Consider the following 15,936-nt stretch of genomic DNA (forward strand, 5'->3'; position numbering starts at 1 on the left):
AGAGGTCGACGATGGAGCATAATCTGAATTACGTTGACCAAATTTGCGCCGGTCTCCATTACGCTGATGTCGTGCTTCTGCAGCGCCTTCAAGTCGTCAGCGGGCCCCTAGTCTGGGCTCTTGTTGATCCATGAGGCCAGCCTGGTAGGGGGTCCGGATCTGAATGCGGGAGCAGCCACCCACCCGTCTCAACTTGGCTCGATGATATAGAACCATTCCTTTTGCCACATTTTGACGGTGTCAACGAAATGGCATTCCGGCCACTGGACCCGCGCCAGTTTGCTGATCATGGCCCTCCGACAGTCCGCGTGTTCGCCGCCAACTACCTTGGGCTTGACGTTGAACACCATTATCTTGGGAACGTAGCACGCAATTTCAAAAAATTTCCTACGGTCATGCAAGATCTATGTAGGAGATATATAGCAACGAGAGGGGGAGAGTGTGTCCACGTACCCTCGTAGAACGAAAGCGGAAGCATTGTATTAACGCGGTTGAGTTAGTCAAACGTCTTCACGATCCAACTGATCCAATTACCGAACGTACGGCACCTCCGTTTTAGCACACATTCAGCTCAATGACGTCCCTTGAACTCTTGATCCAGCAGAGGGTCGAGGGAGAGTTCCATCAGCATGACGGTGTGGCGATATTGATGGTCATGTGATCCGCGCAGGGCTTCGCCTAAGCACTATGACACTATGACCGGAGGAGTAAACTGTGGAGGGGGGTGCCGCACACAGCTAAGAAACAACTGTTGTGACTTTGGGGTGCCTCCTTCCCATGTATATAAAGGAGGGGGGAGGAGGAGGCCGACCCAAGGGGGCATGCCAAGAGGGGGGAGCCCTACTAGGACTCCGTTCCTAGTAGGATTTGCCCCCATTCCTTCCAACAGAGAGGGGGAAAGGGGAAAGGAGGGAGAAGGAGAAGGAAAGAGGGGGTCCGCGCCCCCTCCCCTTGTCCAATTCGGATTGGGAAGGGGGGGGGGGCGCACGCCACCTCCCGTGGCCTGCCTCCTCTCCTCTACTATGGCCCATTAGGCCCATTAACTTTCCCTGGGGTTCTGGTAGCCTCCCGGTACTCCGAAAAATCCCCAAACCTTATCAGAACCATTCATGTGTCCCTATATATCAATCTTTATCTCTCGACCATTTCGAGACTCCTCATCATGTCCGTGATCTCAGCTGGGAATCCGAACAAACTTCGGTCACCAAAACACATAACTCATAATACAAATCGTCATCGAACGTTAAGCGTGCGGACCCTACGGGTTCGAGAACTATGTAGACATGACTGAGACACATTTTCGGTCAATAACCAATAGTGGAACCTGGATACTCATATTGGCTCCTACATATTCTACGAAGATCTTTATCGGTCAAACCGCATAACAACATATGTCATTCCCTTTGTCATCGGTATGTTACTTGCCCGAGATTCGATCGTCGGTATCATCATACCTAGTTCAATCTCGTTACCGGCAAGTCTCTTTACTAGTTCCGTAATGCACCATCCCATAACTAACTCATTAGTCACATTGCTTGCAAGGCTTATTGTGATGTGCATTACCGAGAGGGCCCAGAGATACCTCTCTGATACACGGAGTGACAAATCCTAATCTTGATCTATGCCAACTCAACAAACACCTTCGGAGACACCTGTAGAGCATCTTTATAATCACCCAATTACGTTGTGATGTTTGATAGCACACAAAGTGTTCCGCCGGTATTCGGGAGTTGCATAATCTCATAGTCAGAGGAATATGTATAAGTCATGAAAAAAGCAATAGCAATAAAACTAAACGATCATAATGGTAAGCTAACGGATGGGTCTTGTCCATCACATCATTCTCTAATGATGTGATCCCATTCATCAAATGACAATACATGTCTATGGTCAGGAAACTTAACCATATTTGATTAACGAGCTACTCAAGTAGAGGCATACTAGGGACACTCTATTTTGCCTATGTATCTACACATGTACTAAGTTTCCGGTTAATACAATTCTAGAATGAATAATAAACTTTTATCATGATATAAGGAAATATAAAAAACAACTTTATTATTGCCTCTAGGGCATATTTCCTTCACTTCAGCCACAGGCCAAAGTGTGGCTGGACTCGCAGGAGGGCCTCGCAGAAGATGATAAAGGACGAGATGTGGAGAAGGGAGTTGGGGGCTAGATCATAAAAATCTAGCCCGTAGAAGAACATGAACCCCCTCACAAAGGGGTTCAGAGGAAATCCAAGCCCCCTAAGGAAATGAGGGAGGAATATGACCCTTTCACCCGGCTTGGGTGTAGGAATGATCGGCCCTCTTCGGGGGCCCAATGGGCAATGTCGGCCGACAAATAGCACGCCTACTTTAGCTCCAAGATGTCGCCATCGATGACGATGGAGGCCTCCCACTTCCCGTTGGCGCTGAATCCGGCCATAGTTGAAGGAGACGGGGTGGGAGTTGTTGTGGAAGCAGAGAAAAGGGGCGCTGGAGCTCTGAGGATCTGCATAAGCGGATAGTGGAAGAAGGCGTGGGATGCTGGCTGTTGTAGCTCCCCCTTTATAGGATGTTAACAAGGCAGGAGCTCCTTTTTCCACGTCGTCGGCTTCTCCACTTCCCCGTACACTCGCAACATTATATGCAGGGAGGGGAATCGAAATCATTGATCATATCCCCCGAAAGGCGGGGCACGATCTCCACCTTGATGAGACGTGCCGAACGTAGCTTCGGCCTTGAGCTGCGCTTTGAGGAGCACTAACTGCTCGATGTTATGGTCGGACACGACTCTTCATTGAAAGAGAAAAAGTTGTCAGGCGAAGGCACTATTTACACTTAAATGGTTTTTTGTTTTTTCCTTCGCTGCTAAGGAAAACTGCCATTTCAGATGCCAGACATCCCTTGGCTCCGAACATGAACGAAGCGAATCAGAGAACCCGCCTAGCAAGCTGAATACTGTTTGGTGAGCAGATGCCGAACACAAGCCTGGGCGTTGGAGGCAAGTTCGGGGGCTACTAAGGGAGTCATAGACTAACGTGTCCTCAGGACATCGACCCATTGAATATAGACCGGACTGGTGAAGCCGCATAGCGACGAGAGATCTATGAAGCCGTGGTCTGTCCTCCAAGTTAAGGAGAGACATGATCTATTTATCCCTTATTGTAATCTATCTCCGGTATCCCTAACCCTATCGGTGTCCATCAATTGATATCGATGCAAGTGAGTAGGGATTGCCATGCAATGGATGCACTAGAGCTATAAGTGGATGAAAGCTCAAAAGAAAAATAAGTGGGTGTGCATCCAGCTCGCTTGCTCACGAAAACCTAGGGAAATTTGAGGAAGCCCATCATTGGAATATACAAGCCAAGTTATATAATGAAATATTCCCACTAGTAACATATGAAAGTGGCAAAACATGAGACTCTCTATCATGAAGAACATGATGCTACTTTGAAGCACAAGTGTGGAAAAGGATAATAACATTGTCCTTCTCTCTTTTTCTCTCATTTTTTCTTTTCTCTTTTTTATGGGCTCTTTGGCCTCTTTTTTTGGGCTATTTGGCCTCTTTTTTTATTTTAAGTCCGGAGTCTCATCCCGACTTGTCAGGGAATGATAGTCTCCATCATCCTTTCCTCACATGGTACAATGTTCTAATAATGATGATCACCACACTTTTATTTACTTACAACTCAATAATTACAACTCGATACTAGAACAAGAATATGACTCTATATTAATGCCTCATGCAATGATCTAGCATGACATGTAAAAAAATATGAACAGTGGCCAAACCAAAAATACTATGTCAACTTTATGATCATGCAAAGCAATATGACAATGATGGTGTGTGTCATAATAGAAGGAATGGTGGAAGTTGCATGGCAATATATCTCGAAATGGCTATGTAAATGCCATAATAGGTAGGTATGGTAGTTGTTTTGAGGAAGATATAGGTGGCTTATGTGTGAAAGAGCATATCATATCACGGGATTTGGATGCACCAACAAAGTTTGCACCAACTCTCATGGTGAGAAATGGCAATGCACGGTACCAAAGAGTCTACCAATGGGGAAGGGTGAGAATGCGTATAATCCATGGACTCAACATTAGTCATAAAGAACTCACATACTTATTGCAAAAGTTTATTAGCCCTCGAAACAAAGTACTAATATGCATGCTCCTAGGGGGATAGATTGGTAGGAAAAGACCATCGCTCGTCCCCGACCGCCACTCATAAGGAAGAAAATAAAAAATAAATCATGCTCCAACTTCATTGCATAAGGAGAGACCATACGTGCATGCTTCAGGAATCACAAACCTTAACACAATTATTCTTAGTAATTTACAATTACTCACTAGCATGACTCTAATATCACCATCTTTATATCTCAAAACAAATGCAAGGAACCAAACTTCTCATATATTCAATGATCTTCATGAAAGTTTTTATTATATCCCTCTTGAATACCCATCATATTAGGACTAAATTCATAACCTAAGAAAATTGCCATCATATTTTTAAGACTATCGAAATAATATTAGTGAAGCATGAGTTCATCAATTTCTTCAAAATAAAACCACCGCCGTTCGCTAAAAAATATAAGTGAAGCACTAGCGCAACTACCTAGCTCAAAAGATATAAGTGAAGCACATAGAGTATTCTAATAAATTCATGATTAATGTGTGTCCCTCTCAAAAGGTGTGTACAACAAAGATGACTGTGGAAAACTAAAAAATCAAAGACTCATATAATACAAGACGCTCCAAACAAAACACATATCATGTGGTGAATAAAAATATAGCCTCAAGTAATTTACCAATGGATTCAAGAAAAAAGAGGGGATGCCATCCGGGGCATCCCCAAGCTTAGATGCTTGGTTGTCCTTGAATATTACCTTGGGGTTCATTGGGCATCCCCAAGATTAGGCTATTGCCACTCCTTATTCCGTAGTCCATCGAAATTTCACCCAAAACATGAAAACTTCACAACACAAAACTCAACAGAAAAATCGTGAGATATGTTAGTGAAACAAAGAAAATAACCACTTTTAGGTACTATTGTAAACTCATTCCTATTTTATATTTGCATTATATCTAATGTATTCTAACTTACCCATGGTTCATACCCCCCCCCCCGATACTATCCATAGATTCATCAAAATAAGTAAACAACACAACGAAAACAGAATCTTTCAAAAACAGAACAGTCTGTAGTAGTGTGGACTTTAGCCAAACTTTTGTAACTTCAAAAATTCTGAACAATTAGAAAATAGTAGGCAATTTGTACATCAATCTTGTGTAAAAAATTCAGAATTTTATCACGCTCTAGTGAATTTTAACAATTCTTCTACTAGACGCAAATGTTTTTGTTTTTCAGCAAAATCAAATCAACTATCACCCAAATCATCCCAAAGGTCTTGCTTGGCACAAACACTAATTAAAACATTAAAACACAATCATAACAGAACTATAATTTCATATTTATAGAAAAAAGAAGCAAAAACAAAAAAATAAATTGGGTTGCCTCCCAATAAGCGCTATTGTTTTACGTCCCTAGCTAGGCATATTTCATAGATCTAGTATTGTAGTAAAAGTGAGGGATATCATCCATGCTCATCTCATATTCCCACCTTTCGGGAGCAAGCTTTCTTTGTGGTAAGAAAAAATAATCAAAAGGGCTAAATTTAATATGTAACATCCCAATTTCCAATTTGGATGTTATACATAGATCATTCATATGCATCTCATATTTATTGCATTTTGGTGTTTATTTGGTTGAGATCCAAGAAATCTTAAGAAACTCGAGGACCCAAGGAGAGAGTTGGAGGTTTCATATAATTTTCATTTTTGAGTTTTTTCAAATTTGAAAAAGTGGATCAATTTGATTTCAACAAATTTTTTCCAATTATTTCAAAACAGTAAAAATAAATGAGAGAAGATAAAATGACTTCTTCAAAATAGAGGAGAAATATTGGAAAAGAAATTTGGAAGTCAAATTATTTTATTTGAATTTTATTCGGTTGAATTAGAGAAAAACATGCATCTTTAAAAAATTCTTTTAGTCCAGAAAAATGTTCACTTTGTCCCAAATATTAGGTAGGGATGGTGAAAATTGTTTCTGGAATTTTAGGCGTTTTATTTTCTATGTTATAAGGATTTTCATCGCGACACTGTTTTAAAAAAAGTCGTGCACCGACTGGGCCGGTCCAGCCGAGCCATGCTAAGGGCCCAGCCGCCAACCGCCATCGCCCTGACCCCGTGCCAGCGCCGGACTCCCGCAGGAGTCCGAGAAGCCCCCGCCGCCGTGACCCCCTGCCCAAGTCGGCCTCGCCCCGAGCTTTATAAGCCGACCCTGCCGCCCCGTTTCCACCACAATCCACCGCCGCCTCGAGCTCCGCCGCCTCCGCATCTCGCGCCGCTGCTACTACTGTTGCCGCTTGCGCTGCGCCGTCGCCCGCGTTAGTCGTCGCCGTCGTCTCCAAGCCCCGGCGAGCCGGAGCCGGAGCACCATCGCTGCCGTCGAGCTCTCACCGTCGGCCGAACCCGCGAAAACCGGTAAAAACCGATCTGTTTTCCTTGGTTCACTTTTAGTTTTTTTCGTTTCGTTTAGTTCAGTTTAGATCGGTTTTATTTTATTAGATCGGTTAAATAGCGGACGTTCACTAGATTAGTTCTGTTAGCGAACGAGTTCGTTCGTTAGTCTCTGTTAGCGGACGCTCGTCCGATACATTTTTCCTTTTCTGTTTATTTTCATCTAGGGACCAATCCGCGAATAAGTTTTATCGTGATTTAGCCCCTGATCTTCAAACTAGCGTAACTTTAGCTCATTTATCCAAATTAGGTGAAACCAATGCCTAATTATTTGTAACGGTCCCCTCTTTCCAGTAAACCAACTTGAATATGTTTTTGGAAATTTAAAATTTGAGTTTAGTTCAGATTAGTATTCGATCTTGTTTCGTTTGTATCTTAAGTTTTGTAGCTCCATTTGAGTTGATTATTTTTGCAAATCGTAGCTAATCACATATACCTACTATTAAGATCTAATCCACATGAAAATAATGCTGTTGGATTTTATTTTCTGTTTTGTTTAGTGGTTTGCTTGTTCTCGAGTTTTATTTGAATTCTTATCTATGCTATTGTTTGTCTATGGAAGATTTTCTGACGTGCAAAGCTTGTTACAACGAATCTATAGAGTTTTTTGATCGTCAACAAGGCAAGTTACACTTTGATCATACTCTTCTATACCCATTTTTACTATGCATTAGTTTTGCCCCTCAAATATTTGCATGAGTAGGATTGGGAACATGTGGTTTGGTTCTAGTACTTGAGGTAGGACCTATTACCTTTGATCACCTCGGGAATATACGTTATGCTCATTTATTGCTTAGCCATGCTCGTAGATGGGGATTGGATTGTGATACACATGGAACTTGTGAGAGTTATTAATTGTGGATAATATTAAGGTGGCAACTTTAATACACATCTGGGTGGATTGGTTGGGGCACCTGGAGAATCCAATGCTTGCCCATTTGGGAAATCCCGGAGTACCCGTTTGATTTTTCCTTGATTCGCCACCCAGGCTAAAAGGGGTCATATGATATTTCATGCCTGGAAACTTCCATGTGCATCCACAAGCCATTATGGGCTCTGGCATAGTTGAGTAAGTTGTGTGAGCTCTTGAAGACGTGGACTAGCAGATGTAGGGGAAATTAGGTGTACCGGTCTACCCAGAGTAGAGAGTTAATCCTTCAGAAAGACTATGTCTCGATCTTCCGATCATGGATGCGGTCGAGTCTTGTGGGGAAAAGTGCGCAACCTCTTCAGAGTGTACAAACTAATCATGGTGAGCCGTGTCCCCGGTTATGGACATCTTGAGTATCTAGAAGTGGATATTATTGTTGATCTCATCACCCTTTAATTAAATGAATTGTGTTTAATGATACTTGTTTAATGTTGAGATTTGAGTTGGAGGAACCTTCTCAAATATTGGTTTAAATTTGTAGTAAATAAAATTTATTCCTTTGTTATAGGGAAAAATTAGCTTTATGCAAAACAATTAACTTAGAGCCTCCACCAGCACAATATGCATGTAGATATAGTTCTTGCATTCATTGCTTTACAATGTAACTCTGCCAGCATATTCAATGTGCGGACCTACACGACTACAGCGTCACATATTGCAGACTTTACCAACGACAAATAAGGTGCGGTAGGTCATTGTCATGCACTCAGCTATGTCGTTGGAGTTGATGGACTCATTTATCTTCGAAGCTTCTGCAGTTATTTAGTTTAGATGGCCTTTAGCCATTTTATTTGTGTAACAGATACTCTTTATGAGGACCTCGAGGTAATAAGTGTGTGATTGAACTCTGTTATAATTCCTCGAGTATTGTGTGTGTCAGCATACTGATCCAGGGATGACACTTAAGCACAGAGACTTCGGTCCATTGGGATCGTGGTTGCTACAAGATGGTATCAGAGCACACGTTGGTTGTAGGACGCGACCACTAGGAAAAGCCACATGATTTCTCTTCTTTGCTCATTTCTAATTCTCCTCTATTCTACTCTATAGATGGCGGACCTTAGGAACAAGTTCACTTAGCTGGATGACGACACCCCTTTCGGATGCCACCTGAAGGAAGTCATGAAGTACCTGAACATCGGACTACCAAGCTTCACTGGAACTTTCCCTACAACTTTACCGGAAGAGGCGTGCTGGACGATCAAAGTTCGTGTACCTAGGAGGACGTTTGCGCCAACAACGGAGCCCATTGATTTTACCTTGGATGCACCAAGTTGGAACTTGGGAAAGAGCATGGCAGCCCACATCACTTTTGGACGCATTTGTGAGGTGTATCACAAGGAGGTTGAAGACTCTGTATATCAGATATGTGGACGCCAAGACGAGGAATGGGAGATGATTCGTACTAGGAAGGACGGATCAATTGCAGCTTACATTCAAGAGATGGATCAACACATTCGCCAATATGAGAAACAGATGTGTTCTATTATGAAGAAGACCAGGAAGCTGATGAAGAGGAATATCGAGCTATAAGAGGAACTCAAGTCAACACGTGATGGATATGAAGAAGAAATTGCTGTACTACTGGAGAAGCATGAAGACCTGAAGAAGAAGCTAGGAATACCCGTGATGAACCAGAAGCGAGAACTTGAAGTGGAGATACGTTTGGAGGACTACATCATCTTGGACGACACTGACACGGATAGTGATGCAAATGATGCAGTGATGACGACTAGGTAGATGAAGCTGGAGCAGATATTATGGAGTCTTCCACCGATCAAAATTTCTAGATGACCACCATGTTACTGATAGTATTCTTCCAAGTAGTTAGCATCAATCGATTTGTATTTATAGTTTAAGTCTTTTGTGTGACCTTGTTTGATATTGAATGAAGTGAATTGATTGTGTTTGCCTCATATGCATATGGGTCAACTGAGTGAGCTCCGGTGGGAACACAAATCTGGGGTCACTTCACGGAGGCATCTGATGGGTTAGAGGTGGTGAGGAAACATAATAGAATAAGGCCTAAGAGAGATTCAACTACCATATGCATATGAGGCAAACACAATCAATTCACTTCATTCAATATCAAACAAGGTCACACAAAAGACTTAACCTATGATTACAAATCAATCGATGCTAACTACTTGGAAGAATACTATCAGTAACATGGTGGTCATCTAGAAATTTTGATCGGTGGAAGACACCATAATATCTACTGCAGCTTCGTCTACGTAGTCGTTATCACTATCATCATTTGCATCACTGTCTGTGTCAGTGTCGTCCAAGATGATCTAGTCCTCCGAACAGATCTCCACTTCAGGTTCTCGCTTCTGGTTATCCACGGGCATTCCTAGCTTCCTCTTTAGATCTTCATGCTTCTCCAGTAGTACAGCAATTTCTTCCTCATAAGCATCGCGTGTTGACTTGAGTTCCTCTCCTAGCTCGACATTCCTCTTCATCAGCTTCTTGGTCTTCTTCATGATAGAGCACATCTCATTCGTATCGGTGAATGTGCTGACCCACGTCCTGAATGTAAGCTGCAATTGATCCATCCTTCCTGGTACGAATCATCTCCCATTCCTTGTCTCGGCGTCCACATATCTAATAGATAGTGTCTTCAAGCTCCTTGTGGTACACCTCACATATGCGTCCAAAAGTGATGTGGGCTGCCATTCTCTTTCCCAAGTTCCAGCTTGGTACGTCCAAGGTAAAATCAATGGGCTCCGTTGTTGGCACAAACGTCCTCCCAGGTACACGAACTTTGATCCTTCAGCGCTCCTCTTCTGGTAAGGTTGCAGAGGAAATCCTAGTGAAGCTTAGTAGTCCGATGTTGAGGTACTTCATGACTTCCTTCAAGTGTCGTCCAAAAGGGGTGTCGTCATCCGGCTGAGCGAACTTGTTCCTGGGGGTCCGCCATCTATAGAGTAGAAATAGAGGAGATTTAGAAATGAGCAAAGAAGAGTAATCCTGTGGCTTTTCCTAGTGGTCGCGTCCTACAGTCCGCGTGTGCTCTGATACCATCTTGTAGCGACCATGATCCCAATGGACCGAAGTCTCTTTGCTTAACATCCCTGGATCGGTAATGCTGACACACACTGTACTCGAGGAATTATAACAGAGTTCAATCACACACTTATTACATCGAGGTCCTCATAAAGAGTATCTGTTACACAAATAATGTGGCTGAAGGTCATCTAAACTAAATAACCGCGGAAGCTTCGAAGGTAAATGAGTCCATCAACTCCAACGGCATAGATGAGTGCTTGAGAATGACCTATCGCACCTTATTCTTCATCGGTAAAGTTTGCAACATGAGACATTACAGCCGTGTAGGTTAGCACATGGAATATGCTGGCAGAGTTACACTGTAAAGCAATGAATGCAAGAACTATATATACATGCAATATTTGGCTGGTGGAGGGTCCATGTTTAAGGTTTTTCATAAAGCTAGTTTTTCCCTACAACAAAGGAATAGATTTTTATTTACTACAAAATTATACCAATATTTGAGAAGGTTCCTCTAACTCAAATCCCAACATTAATCAAGTATCATCATTAAACCCAATTCATTGATTAAAGAGTGATGAGGTCAACAATAATAACCACTTCTAGATACTCAAGATGTCCATAACCAGGGACACGGCTAACCATGATTAGTTTATACACTCTACAGAGGTTGCACACTTTTCCCCACAAGACTCGACCGCATCCATGATCGAAAGATCAAGACATAGTGTTTCTGAAGCATTAACTCTCTACTCCGGGCTTACCAGTACACCTACTTTCCCCTACATCTGCTACTCCACCTCTTAGAGAGCTCACACAACTTACTCAACTATGCCAGAGCCCATAATGGCTTGTGGATGCACACAAAAGTTTCTAGGCATGAAATAGCATATGATCCCTTTGAGCCTGGGTGGCGAACCAAGGAAAAATCACACGGGTACTCCGAGATTTCCCAAATGGGCTAGCACTGGATTCTCTAGGTGCCCCAACCAATCCATCCAGATGTGTATTAAAGTTGCCACCTTAATGTTGTCCAAAATAATTAACTCTCACAACTTCCATGTAAAATCACGATCCAATACCCGTCTACAGCATGGCTAAGCAATAACTGAACATAACGTATATTCCTGGTGTGATCAAAGGTAATGAGTCCCTACCTCAAGTACTACAACCAAACCACACGTTCCCAATCCTACTCATGCAAAATATTTGAGGGGCAAAACTAATGCAATAATAAAAACTGGGGATGAAAAAGTATGATCCAAGTGTAACTTGCCTTGCTGATGATCGGAAAACTTTAGAGATTCACAGTAACAAGCTTTGCACTCCGGAAAATCTAGCGTTGACAAACAGTAGCACACATAAGCAATCAATCAAACGAAACAAAAAGAAATCAAGAAAAGATCCAAATAAAACTCGAAACAAGCAAATAGGTAACATAAAAAGAAAACCAAATCTAACAACATTATTTTCATGTGGATTAGATCTTAATAGTAGGTATATTTGATTAGCTACAATTTGCAAAAAGAATCAACGCAAACGGAGCTACGAAACTCAAGATACAAAGGAAACAAGATCAAATACTAATCTAAACTAAACTCAAATTTTAAATTGTCAAAATTGTGTTCAAGTTTGTTAATTGGAAAGAAGAGATTGTTACGAAGATCTAGGCATTGGTTTCATCTAATCTGGATAAATGAGCTAAAAGTTATGCTAGTTTTAAGATAGGGGGCTAAATCGCAATAAAACTTATTCGCGGATATGTCCCTGGCTGAAAATAAACAGAAAAAGAAAAGTCTATCGGACAAACGTCTGCTAACAGAACCTAACGAACGAATAGAAATAAAAGTCCTAAAATTCCAGAAACAATTTTCACCATCCCTACCTAATATTTGGGACAAAGTGAACATTTTTTGGACTAAATGCAACTTTTATCTTCTCTCATTATTTCTCCTCTATTTTTGAAGAAGTCATTTTATCTTCTCTCATTATTTTTATTATTGTTGAAATAATTGGAAAGAATTTGTTGAAATCAAATTGATCCATTTTTCAAATTTGAAATTTAGTTCAAAAATGAAAATTATATGAAACCTCCAACTCTCTCCTTGGGTCCTTGAGTTTCTTAAGATTTCCTGGATCACAACCAAATAAAACCAAATGCAATTAAATATGAATGCATATGGATGATCTATGTATAACATCCAAATTGAAAATTGGGATGTTACACTATCTTTTACTTTTCAGTATTTACTTTTATGCAAGAGTCAATAGAATGCATTCTAAGTTCAACCTCAATTATTCTCTAGTTGGCAAGCATCATGTGGTGGGGAAAGATCTAGGCACATATGACCAGTCAAATATATTTGATCATGATTGATTATTGTTGACAATTATCTATATGATAAATGAGTTGGGAGGCAAAAAAATAAGCCCCTACTTTCTTTGTGTTCAATGGATGCCATTTGTTCTAAGAATATGCTTTGAGTAGTAGCAATCATGGAAGACTATATGATGATTGAGTATGTGGAGCTCTAACTTAGACTTTGTTGAATAAGTTGAATCGCAATTGTTTGGTGACTAAGAATATAGGTTGTTGAGTTTGAAGAGAATTCATTGTTTAATGTAGTGACCACAATCCCAATGGACCGAAGTCTCTGTGCTTAAGTGTCATCCCTGGATCGGTATGCTGACACACACAGTACTCGAGGAATTATAACAGAGTTTAATCACATACTTATTACATCGAGGTCCTCATAAGGAGTATCTGTTACACAAATAATATGGCTGAAGGCCATCTAAACTAAATAACTACAGAAGCTTCGAAGATAAATGAGTTCATCAACTCCAACAGCATAGCTGAGTGCATGACAACAACCTATCGCACCTTATTCTTCGTTGATAAAGTCTGCAACATGAGACGTTGCAGCCGTTTAGGTCAGCACATTGAATATGCTGGCAGAGTTACACTATAGAGCAAATGAATGCAAGAAACTATATCTACATGCATATTTGGTTGGTGGAGGATCTAAGTTTAAATGTTTTTCATAAAGCTAATTTTTCCCTACAACAAAGGAATAAATTTATTTACTACAAAGTTTACCAATATTTGAGAAGGTTCCACCAACCAAATCCCAACATTAATCAGGTATCATCATTAAACCCAATTCATTAATTAAAGAGTAATGAGATCAACAATAATATCCACTTCTAGATACTCAAAATGTCCATGACCGGGGACACGGCTAACCATGATTAGTTTGTACACTCTTCAGAGGTCTGCGCACTTTTCCCCACAAGACTCGGCCGCATCCATGATCGGAAGATCGAGACATAGTCTTTCTGAAGCATTAACTCTCTACTCTGGGTAGACCGGTACACCTACTTTCCCTTACATCTCATAGTCCACCTCTTCAAGAGCTCACACAACTTACTCAACTATGCCAGAGCCCATAATGGCTTGTGGTTGCACACAGAAGTTTCTAGGCATGAAATATCATATGATCCCTTTGAGCCTGGGTGGCGAACCGAGGGAAAATCACGCAGGTACTTCGGGATTCCCATGGGCAAGCACTGGTTTCTCCAGGTGCCCCAACCAATCCACCCAGATGTGTATTAAAGTTGCCACCTTAATGTTGTCCAAAATTATTATCTCTCACAACTTCCACGTACATCACAATCCAATCCCCGTCCAAGAGCATGGCTAAGCAATAATTGAGCATACTGTATATTCCCGGGGTGATCAAAGGTAATATGTTCCTACCTCAAGTACTACAACCAAACCACATGTTCCCAATCCTACTCGTGAAAATATTTGAGGGGCAAAACTAAAGCATAGTAAAAACTGGGTATAGAAGAGTATGATCAAAGTGTAACTTGCCTTGCTGACGATCGGAAAACTCTAGAGATTTGTAGTAACAAGCTTCACACTCCGGAAAATCTAGCGTAGACAAACAATAGCATACATAAGCAATCAAGCAAACGATGCAAAGAGAAATCGAGAAAAGATCCAAATAAAACTCGAAAACAAGCAAATAACTAATCTAAACAGAAAAAAATTCTAACAGCATTATATTTATGTGGATTAGATCTTAACAGTAGGTAAATGTCATTAGCTTCGATCTGCAATAAGAATCAACTCAAACGGAGCTACGAAACTCAAGATACAAACAAAACAAGATCAAATACTAATATGAACTAAACTCAAATTTTAAGTTGTCAAAACCATGTTCAAGTTGGTTTAATGGATAGAGGGAATTGTTCTGAGGATTTAGGCATCGGTTTCATCTAATTTGGACAAACGAGCTAAAAGTTATGCTAGTTTGAAGATTAGGGACTAAACTGTGATAAAACTATTCACAGATAGGTCCCTAGACGAAAATAAACAGAAAAAGAAAAATCTATCGGACGAACATCCGCTAACAGAGACTAATGATCGAATTCGTTCGTTAACAAATCTAAACGGGTGAACATTCGCTAATTAGTCTAACTAATAAAATAAACCAATCTAATTAACTAAACCGTAAAAAAACAAAAACACCGATCAGGCCTGCGGTTTTACCGGTTTGGTCAACGACGACGACGAGGTTCGACGGCGGCAGCACGGTCTTTGGCTCGGCGGGGTTTAGCGGGACGGGGCGGCGGCTCCGGTGAGGCGGCGATGGTCGGCGGCGGCGTGCAGCGGCGGCGGCGTGACGCGGTGTGTGAGGCGACGGCTGGACGAGGTGGAGAGGCGGCGGGGTCCAGCTTATAAGAAGGGGGTCGGGTGAATCCTACTTGGGGCAGGGGCGGCGCTGCGGCGGCGGCCCGGACTCCTGCCGGTGTCCGGCTTGGACACGGCGGCGGTGGCGGTTGGCTCGGCTGGGTCGTGGCCTGGCTTGAGCTGGGCCGGCCCAGCTTCAGCGGTGCTTGTTTAAAAAAACAATTTTCTAGAGATGAAAAACACTCAAAATAAATATAAATATAAGCCTAAAAATTCCAGAAAAAATCATGTAGCTAAATGGCCTTGTTAGTGACCTCGTGAACATTTTTCTGGACTAAAATGCCTAAACTAAAAACAAACATTACAGTTCTAATTACTCAACTAATTAATAAATAAACTAGCAAATAAAATCAAAAAAACTCTCAAAAATTCAAATTTTAATTTCCAATATTTTTCTACTGAATTGAAGAAGTCATATTATCTTCTCTCATTATTTTAAAAGTATTTGGAAAAATATTTTTGATAAACAATTTGATCCAAATACCACATTTTGATAAATCAAAATTGGATTTTTGTGAAACCTCCAACTCTCTCAAATTGGTCCTTGAGTTTCTTAAGGACTCGTGGATCAAAATGCAACCAAAACTAAACAACAAAAATGCAATAATTCATGGATGCATGTGAATGATCTATGTATAACATCCTAATTGAAAATT

The sequence above is a fragment of the Triticum dicoccoides genome, chromosome 5B, assembly GCF_002162155.2.
Source record: "Triticum dicoccoides isolate Atlit2015 ecotype Zavitan chromosome 5B, WEW_v2.0, whole genome shotgun sequence".
NCBI classification, from domain to species: Eukaryota; Viridiplantae; Streptophyta; class Magnoliopsida; order Poales; family Poaceae; genus Triticum; species Triticum dicoccoides.